General features: G+C 41.5%; 1 pseudogene; it reads right to left on the bottom strand.

Moving 5' to 3' along the window:
• Positions 1-598: 598 nt before the first annotated feature.
• The window catches only part of LOC143637774 (F-BAR and double SH3 domains protein 2-like), a 138,030-nt pseudogene continuing 130,233 nt past the window's right edge, over positions 599-8,395 (bottom strand).

Below are 8,395 nucleotides of genomic sequence, written 5' to 3'. Positions count from 1 at the left end.
TAGCCTCCTTTCTATTAGTCTATGTGATGGGCAAGATGAGGCTACTAGTTTAGCCCCCTCCAGGTTAGCCCCACTAATACTAAATGAATGGCATAAATATTAATACAAAGGACACTGTTATTATTTTAAATCTGTTAGTTGTGGAAAAGATGTGCGTTAATGCAACTGGCGCTAATGCAATGGGCAGTCCACTTTTTCCCGGTATGGTTTCACTTTTCATCTGGGGACGAACTTCGGGGAGGAGCCAGCCTCTCCTGAATCCCTCCTTCTGTTTCCTTTTGGAGCCAACAGAATCTGATTAATACTTAATCAGATGAGCAAAAGCCACTTGAAGAATGATGAGATTTTTGCCACATCCTTGTGGCATGATCAGAATTCTGTGACTATTCCCTGGAATGAGGCCTGGTCTGGAATCTCCTATAAAAACGGACCACTGTTAGGCATGAGGGCTACTCCCCTCTGCTTCTAGGGCCCACTAGGATTTGTGCTATGGTAGGAGAGATGACATAGAAAATGACAACAACAAAAAAAGGCACAAAATATTCAAAACATGGGAGGAGTTCACCAGGCCACCCAGTCACAGAGAATCTGCCTTGGTTTTGCTCTGTTAAAGAGTCACCATCATGCAAAGGTGCCTAAACAACAGGATGGGCCAAACTCCAAGCCTGGCCTTGATTGTAGCGGTAACAAAGGGCAAGCCCATAGTCACACCAGTGTGATCTCCACATCCTCCATCTTCTCTGCTGGCCTTCGGTGGTTCTGTGTGGGTGGAGGGGGAGCCGCTCGGACCTGAGTAAAGAACAAAATCTTGGTTTGTAAGTCAGCTTCCAGACTCAGGCTGGAGCATCTGCAAAGTCCAACCAGTCCTCTATCCAATGACATGGGCACATACTTTCAGTGTAAATTTCCCACCCCGAAAAGCAGGTACTGTTCTGGATGAAATGTCAAGTCTACAAATGAGACTGCTGCCTGGGCTAAAAGCCCTGGGCACAATAGTTACTAAAGCCCTAAAATCCTTCTCCAAAGCTAAAGCCTGGAAGGCAAGAGCGCAATACTTAGGGAAATAAGACATTTCAGCATGTCTTGGGAGTCAGTTCTAAGAGAGAAGGCTGGAGAGGCAGGCTGGGGCAAGAAATGAAGGGCCTTGTTGAGACATGTTATAAGAAATCTGGGCTTGGGCTGGGATTGTAGCTCAGCGTAGAGCGCTTGCCTAGCATGGGTGGGACCCGGGTTTGATTTTCAGCACCACATAAAAATGAAGGCATTGTGTTGTGTCCATCTACACCTAAAATATAAATATTAAAAAAACCCCTATATTTAAAAAAAAGAAATCTGGGCTTTATTCTGTAGGCAGGGGAGTCTTTGATGGATTGTAAGGCATATCAGATCCATGAAAAGATGTCTCAGATTAACAGTTTGGAGAAGAGATTGGAAGTGGGCAACAGGACAAGTGAGCTGACAACATAGGAGACTTTCCAGACTTTTCAGAATGAAGGCTGATGTGAGCTGAACTAGATACCAGGAATGGTGGAAGCAGAACAGTGAAGAGTTTTGAGACCTGTATCCAAGGTAAACCTGGCAAGACCTGGTGATGACTGCAGGTAGGCCAGGAAGGTCTGAGGAATGCCTCCAGAGCACTGGTAGGATAGAGGATCCATTCACCAAGACAGGCAAAATGGAAGAAGGAACATGTCTTGGAGGGAAGGTAATTCACTAATTTTTGCTGAGTTTTGGGGGTTGGTCTCAGACATATAAGTTGAGATTACCACAAGTCTGAAACTCACTGAGAGACATGATTCTGGGATTTGGTTCTCACAGTCATGGGAATAGGTAACTTGGGGAGAATATGTTGAATGACTTCAAGAGAAGCAGTCTAGGGACAGGATCATGAAAAGTATCAGCAGAGATGGAGAGAGGAGGAGAAACCTGCTAAGGTCAATGAAAAGGAAGAGCTGGAGGTATAGAGCCAGCCAGCAAAGTGTGGTGGACAAGAAAATTAGCCCCGATTTCTCCATTTCTACTCTTACCCACCAGCCCATGTTACTAATGCCTCTTGCTTGGACAACTGCTACATCCTCCTAATGGCTCCTGTATCAGTTCTGCCACCTTTTATTGGTCTCCACTTGGTAGCCATAAATATGTGTTTAAAATACAAAACTAATCACAACACTGCCCTGCTTAATACCTCACAATGGCTTTCAATCACATTTAGAATCAAGACCCAAGTCCCTGCCAGGTGTGGTGGCCCAGCCTGTAATCCCAACTACCCAGGAGGTTGAGGCATGAGTATCACAAGTTGAGGCCAGCCTGAGCAATTTAGTAAGACTCTGTCTGAAAAAATAAATAAATAAAAAGGGCTGGGGCTATAACTCAGTGGTATAGTACCCCTGGATTTATTCCCCAGTATAAAAAAAATATTAAGATCCAAGTCATTAATAAGGAACTCAAAGCATATCTGCTTAATGAATCAGCCTAGTGGTTCAAGAAGGTCAAGGAAAACAGAATTGCAAAGGGTCCACTGGATTACCAGTATGAAAGCCATGACCTTGAAGAGGAGTGGTAGTGGAACTAAGATGGCAGTAAAGTGAAGGGTGAGCATAGGTAACTATTTGTCAGAATATATCCCTGAGAACAGGAGTTCTTTGAGGTCATTTAGTGTATTTCAATGCTCCTCAAAGAGGCAAATATGGCCTGGAAAATAGATTCTTAATAAACACTTGCTAAAACAATTGTTTTTATGTTACAATTATACTACTTCAATGTTCCTAGAGCTTGAAATACAATTGAAATACACCTGCACAGTGGTTATCTTGTGATCTTACTATGTCAGTGAGAAGTGTTCCAGTATAAACTAAATGATCCAAGATGAATTGACTTTAGAGCTGTAGAGGCTGTTTGAGGTGGGAAACTGTAGATACTTTTCTGGCACATAACCCACTTAGCCTTTTTAATCGCTCTTTTTTTAAATTTATTTTTTAGTTATAGGTGGACACAATATTTTATTTTTATGTGGTGCTGAGGATTGAACCCAGTGACTCATGCATGCTAGGCGAGCGTTCTACCTCTGAGCCACAACCCCAGCCCCTCAATCAATCTTTTTACCTTCCCAAATTCATTTCATCCTTGTTTGGCAACACACAGGGGCTGATTTGGATTTGGAAGAACTATGCATTCTATAACCCTGCCAGCTAGGAGACTTACAGGCAGGAGTTTGCCATATGAGGTCTCAGGAGTATGCCTTGATGCCTGTGAGAATCCTGGTGACTCAGCATGGAGGCTATTTTCTAAGGGAGAGAATTAAAAAGCTCAATTTATGTGGTGTTGTGCAATAAAATGCACTCAGACCCTGCCCAGAGGACCCTTACCATTTGTTGAAGGAGACGGGGGAAGAGCTGGGCACTCCTCTTATCCGGGCTGGGGTAAGGACTGCTGGGAGGCTGGTCATACAGCGGTAGCGGAGGCAGGGATGTTTGCGGCTTGGGGGAAGGAGAGATCTGCATGGAAGGAGGCAAGGTTACCAGGTGCTCTTGGCCTCAGGAAAGAGAGCTGGCTTCTTCTCTGCTGCTGAACACACATTCCTATTCTCTGGGACTAAATTATGACTGTTAAAGCTTGTCAGCCTTTTGCTCGTCAGCAAATGGACCTAAAATAACTACCCCAAACTGTTTCATGATGCATTTAACAGTTTCCTATCATAGATCTCATTATATTACTGATTTTAGTTTATCTTCAAACAGTTACCAAGTCAAACCATTCTCTAAACTTTTCTTTTTTAATTGAAAATATGATAAATTAGTCAATTCAACAAAGCTAAGGAAGAACAAAAAAGGGGACAAATTGTACTGTTTTTACATATGAAGATACAATAACTGGCTGAGCTTCTTGTATGTGAGGCTAAGTTATTATCACGCAAACAAGATTGGCAAACACTTTCTTTATTCTTCTACCTGCCAGGCTGCTGTAACAGATCCCCAGAGAAAAACTGAACTGAATAAATTAGGACTTCCTGTAAATGCAAGTTTCCTACTGATGAGCAAAACCTTACAGCCCCTTTATTGTGGGACAGGGGCTCTGGCAGGCCCTGGGTTATGTGGTAGGGCTCTGAGTGTGATAGAACGAAGAGCTACCTCAGAGTTGTACCACATAAACTAACCATGGACATAACACATTCTCTCTCCGATTTGTTTTTTCTCTCTCCACCAAACCAACCTTTGATATGCTATATACGATTTAGTATTTTGGTTAATAGATTCACAGAATGCAGAAGAATGAAGGCATAATAGGGTCATATCCCACAAGGGTCTGACCGTCAAGTCTCTGGTTTCTGAAATTCAGCTATATAGACATCTGGCAATTGAGGACTGGAACAGGGAGGGTCAGGCAGAGAGACTGCAACCCACTTTTGCCTGGTTCAAGAGACCCTAGGGAGTTTTTTTCTTTAATCATGTTTTAAAGCAGCTGTTCTTTTCTTCTTTTCAGCAGTGCTGGGGATCAAACCTTGAACGTACTAGGTAAACATTCCACCACTGAGCCACACCTCCATCCCTTTAAACATTATAAAATTCAGCTCTCCCCACTCTGGTACCTAAATCTCTTTCATCCATGGAGTATCACCATTTTCTGAGGCTGAAAGTTCTTCTACTAGCACCGATGGGAACACTCCAATCCGCCCATTGAATTCCCCTTCCCAGAAGCCATCGTCATCTTGGTTCTCTTTGTTCAAGATACGAATGATTGCTCCCTCAGGAAAAGATAGCTCATCATCTGTTTGGCCCTCATAATCATAAAGTGCTTTCACAAAACAGACTAGAAAGCAAGAGAGAGACAAATCTGGTTAAGAACAAAGGCTGCTTTTGCAACCACCCCTATGCTCACATGACAACTCAGAGAGCACCACTCAAAGTTGTAATTTTTTTACTCACTGTGATCAAAAAAGGGAAACAAAAAACAGGAAGAAAGTGCTTTTTAACCTACTGAAGGCTTACTCCTAGGGTAATACAGTTTAGGTCAAATGTGACCAAATAAAGTGTGCCTTGTTTCAGTCTTTACCACTGGCATCTCCGTTGAGGCTGCCTGAAACGAGTTCTGCTTCCATGGAATTGCTGGATGTGTGTGACCGACTGTCCAAAGCGGCCAAGGACTGCAGCATGCTCAGTAGGCTGTTCGAGGTGGGAAACTGTAGGTACTTTTCTGGCACATAACCCACTTGGCCAACTTTATTTCGAGCCTGGGTAAAAGACATGGTTACAAAACAGGTTTGCACACACAAAGGTTTGGACCGGACATAATAAGAACCAAAACAAACTCCTAAAAATGTCACAAGAGGGGCGATATGAGCAAAGGAATATACCTTTACCCAGTCTTCCATATCTCCATCTTCAATCACTTCTAACACCTCATGTTCCTCAATGGTCAACTCATCTGCTTGAGAAGCCTGCAATGGAGGATGGTCATGGACAAAATTAAAAAGGTTAGATAAAGAGCAGATGTGAGCTGGTCAGAACAAAAACTGGGGATCAAAATATTGAAATGATTTTGAGAAACATAAAAATTTCAATGCTGTAAAACTATCATAATGAGGTGAAGTTTTACTCTAAAAAAATGAAACAAAATAAAACTGCAACTAAAACTGGATCCTCAGGAGGCAATCAGATCAGTGATCAGCACTGGGCTGGAAGTGAAGGATGTGGGTTCCAGCTTCAGCTCACGTACCTAGTGGTAAGTTACTCAGCCTCCATTTCTTCAAAATGACAGTCCTGCCATTCTCTTGAGGATTGGGGAGTTAATGTAGGATGAATAAGCACAGAACCATGACGACTTGGGAAGCACAGGCAGAGGAGAAGGCACTGAAACGGAAGTGCTACCAAAGGCTACCATGGAGGTGCATGGAAAATGCAAAGGGCTATGTACATGGATTGGATGGAGCTTAAGCAATGCCGAGGGTTGATCTGGAATTGCTATAAAATAGTGGCCCAAAGAGGAAAATTGTGGGAAAGGCCATGATTGAGATCAGGCAAAATTTGGATTATGCTCCAATATTAGTATGGAGACTGGGTTGATCCTTAGAGGTTCTACACAATCTGTGATGGCTTTATTGTCCCTGATAGCACCAGTCACCAGATTTTCCCTTAGGACAACAAAACCTGAGAGGAGACTCTCAGAGGCTCCACAGAGGAGTTGGAGAGTCTGTTTGGCTTTGCTTCCTAAAGAGCCTTGTATGTCATATTAACAGGTGGGCTTGTGAGTATCTTCTGGCTCTCTGGTAAAAGCCTTAAAAGCTTCCCCCAAGTCCCAAGATCAGTTAAAATTGTCAACTGAGACCATATAGTTTTTCAAATCTCACAATTTCAAAGTGTAAAATATCTCCAAGTTACACAAGCAAAAATTGGGCAAGAAAGTTAGTCAGTTTCTATGATTCACTCCACATTTTGCAAGCTTTAAACATTTCATCAAAACCCAGATTCTGAAGCTATCATAGCTCCTTAAGACAAAAACAGTCTTGAAAATGGGTGTTAAACCAGAGAATACTATAAGACTAGATTTTCTCCCCTCAGTATTAGGGTTTGAACCCCAAACCTCACACATGCTAGGCAAATACCCTACCACTGAGCTATATCCCCAGCCACTCCAGGACCAGATTTTAAGTAAATTACCTCTTATGTTAATATATGAAACCCACTTATTTACTTTTTTTTTAAGTGTAAAAGAGAATTTATTTAATTGAAAAGAAAAGAGACAGAACTCCTGCAGGATGAGAGGGGACCTGATAGAAATTGTCTCATTTACTCTTTTTAAAAATTTGTTCTTCATAGTTATACACAGCAGTAGAGTCAATTTTGGCCTCAATTATTCTTTTTTGAGGAAAATAATTTAGTTCTTTATTATTTATTGGGATGTGGACGTGCAGCACTCTTTGTAAAAAAGAAAAATCAGGCTTAATGCATCTTAAAATTTGGAATTAAATGAGTTAAGTCTATATGATAAAGATTCTCTATTAAAAAAGAAGATGTTTTATAACATTTAGTCTGAAGAGTGATAGGTAAGTTATTACTGTTCTTGAAATAAAAAAAGCCAAATAGCTTGGAGGATATTTTTTATATAATTAATTCAGCATATACAAAAACATAATCCTACAAAAAAGACAGCATACGAGAGGGCCATGTGACACTGCCAAGATCATTAGTCAACAGGAGGTAAATATGGGCAATTTCAGGATTTAAGAATTGGATAAATTGTTGAATGAGATAATTAGTGTTGGTCCACATTTACTCTTGATAGCTTTTCCAATGGAATTTCTTTGCTATTCTGAAACCACATTGTGTCCTGAATATACCAGTAAAAGGTACTTCTGTAGTAAAGCCGTTTTCCTAAATTACATGCCAAGACTTAAAAAGTCTCAATACAACCATACCAGTCTCTACCCTGTGTGAGAGCAAAGCAGGATATGTTGCTGTCCTTGTGCAACAGCCATTGAGGCCCAGTGCAGCAGGAGTCTTCTAGCAGAAGCAGACACTAGCATGACTGTGCTGACACCACACACCAATGACAACTTTTGTACAAGGTTTTCCTCTACATGGCAATAAAGACCTAGAGTCTGGGCCCTGTGAGCCTCGGGGTACCCTGGACCAGCACACTCTTCCCTGTGGTCTAGGTGCACCATGTCTCTCTTGCTTCTATGCTTATTCCCAGCTGCTCCTTTTGTCTGTCCTGCTCTGTTCCAGCTTTCCTTTCTGATGAATGGATTAGATTATTATAGGTATAAAAGTCTAGTTTCAGTCTTGTTTCTATGGGCAAGAGACCATCTGAGTCTCAGTTTTCTTTCTTTCTTTTTTTTCTACCAGAACATAAGTGCCATAAAGACAGATTTTTGTCTGTTTTGATCAGTGCTACATCACAGGGCCTAGAAAGAGCAAAGTATTTGTATAAAGAGATGCTCAAGTAATTGTTTGTTGAATAAATGGTGTTTTCTGATAATATCTTCTTTGTAGGGTTATTGAAGAGATTGAAATGAACAAAGAAGCAGTAGCTTCTCATGACTTGTGGCCCAGCTCTCTTTCTCAGACCACTGGCAATGAGCCAGTTGCTTCTTCCTTTCATTAAGACTCCATGAGTCCATAACACACTGACTACCATGGTGCTCTAGCTCACTGCTAGTCCTTATGAGTTCCCTATTAGAATGACTTAAGGCGGGGACTGTATTTCTCACTTATTCCAACTATAGGCAGCAAGTGGTCAGTCAATGGCTATTAAATATATGCAAGGTCTCACAATGTCTCCTTAAGTCCTAATATGTTTCAGTCTGTTACAAAACTCCATAGCAAACTGTGAGCTATTATAAAGTAGAAGATAATGAAAGAACACTTTTGTGTTGTTGCAGTACTGGGGATCAAACCTA

The sequence above is a fragment of the Callospermophilus lateralis genome, chromosome 11 (assembly GCF_048772815.1).
Source record: "Callospermophilus lateralis isolate mCalLat2 chromosome 11, mCalLat2.hap1, whole genome shotgun sequence".
NCBI lineage: Eukaryota > Metazoa > Chordata > Mammalia > Rodentia > Sciuridae > Callospermophilus > Callospermophilus lateralis.
This window is presented reverse-complemented; position numbering and strand designations above follow the sequence as displayed.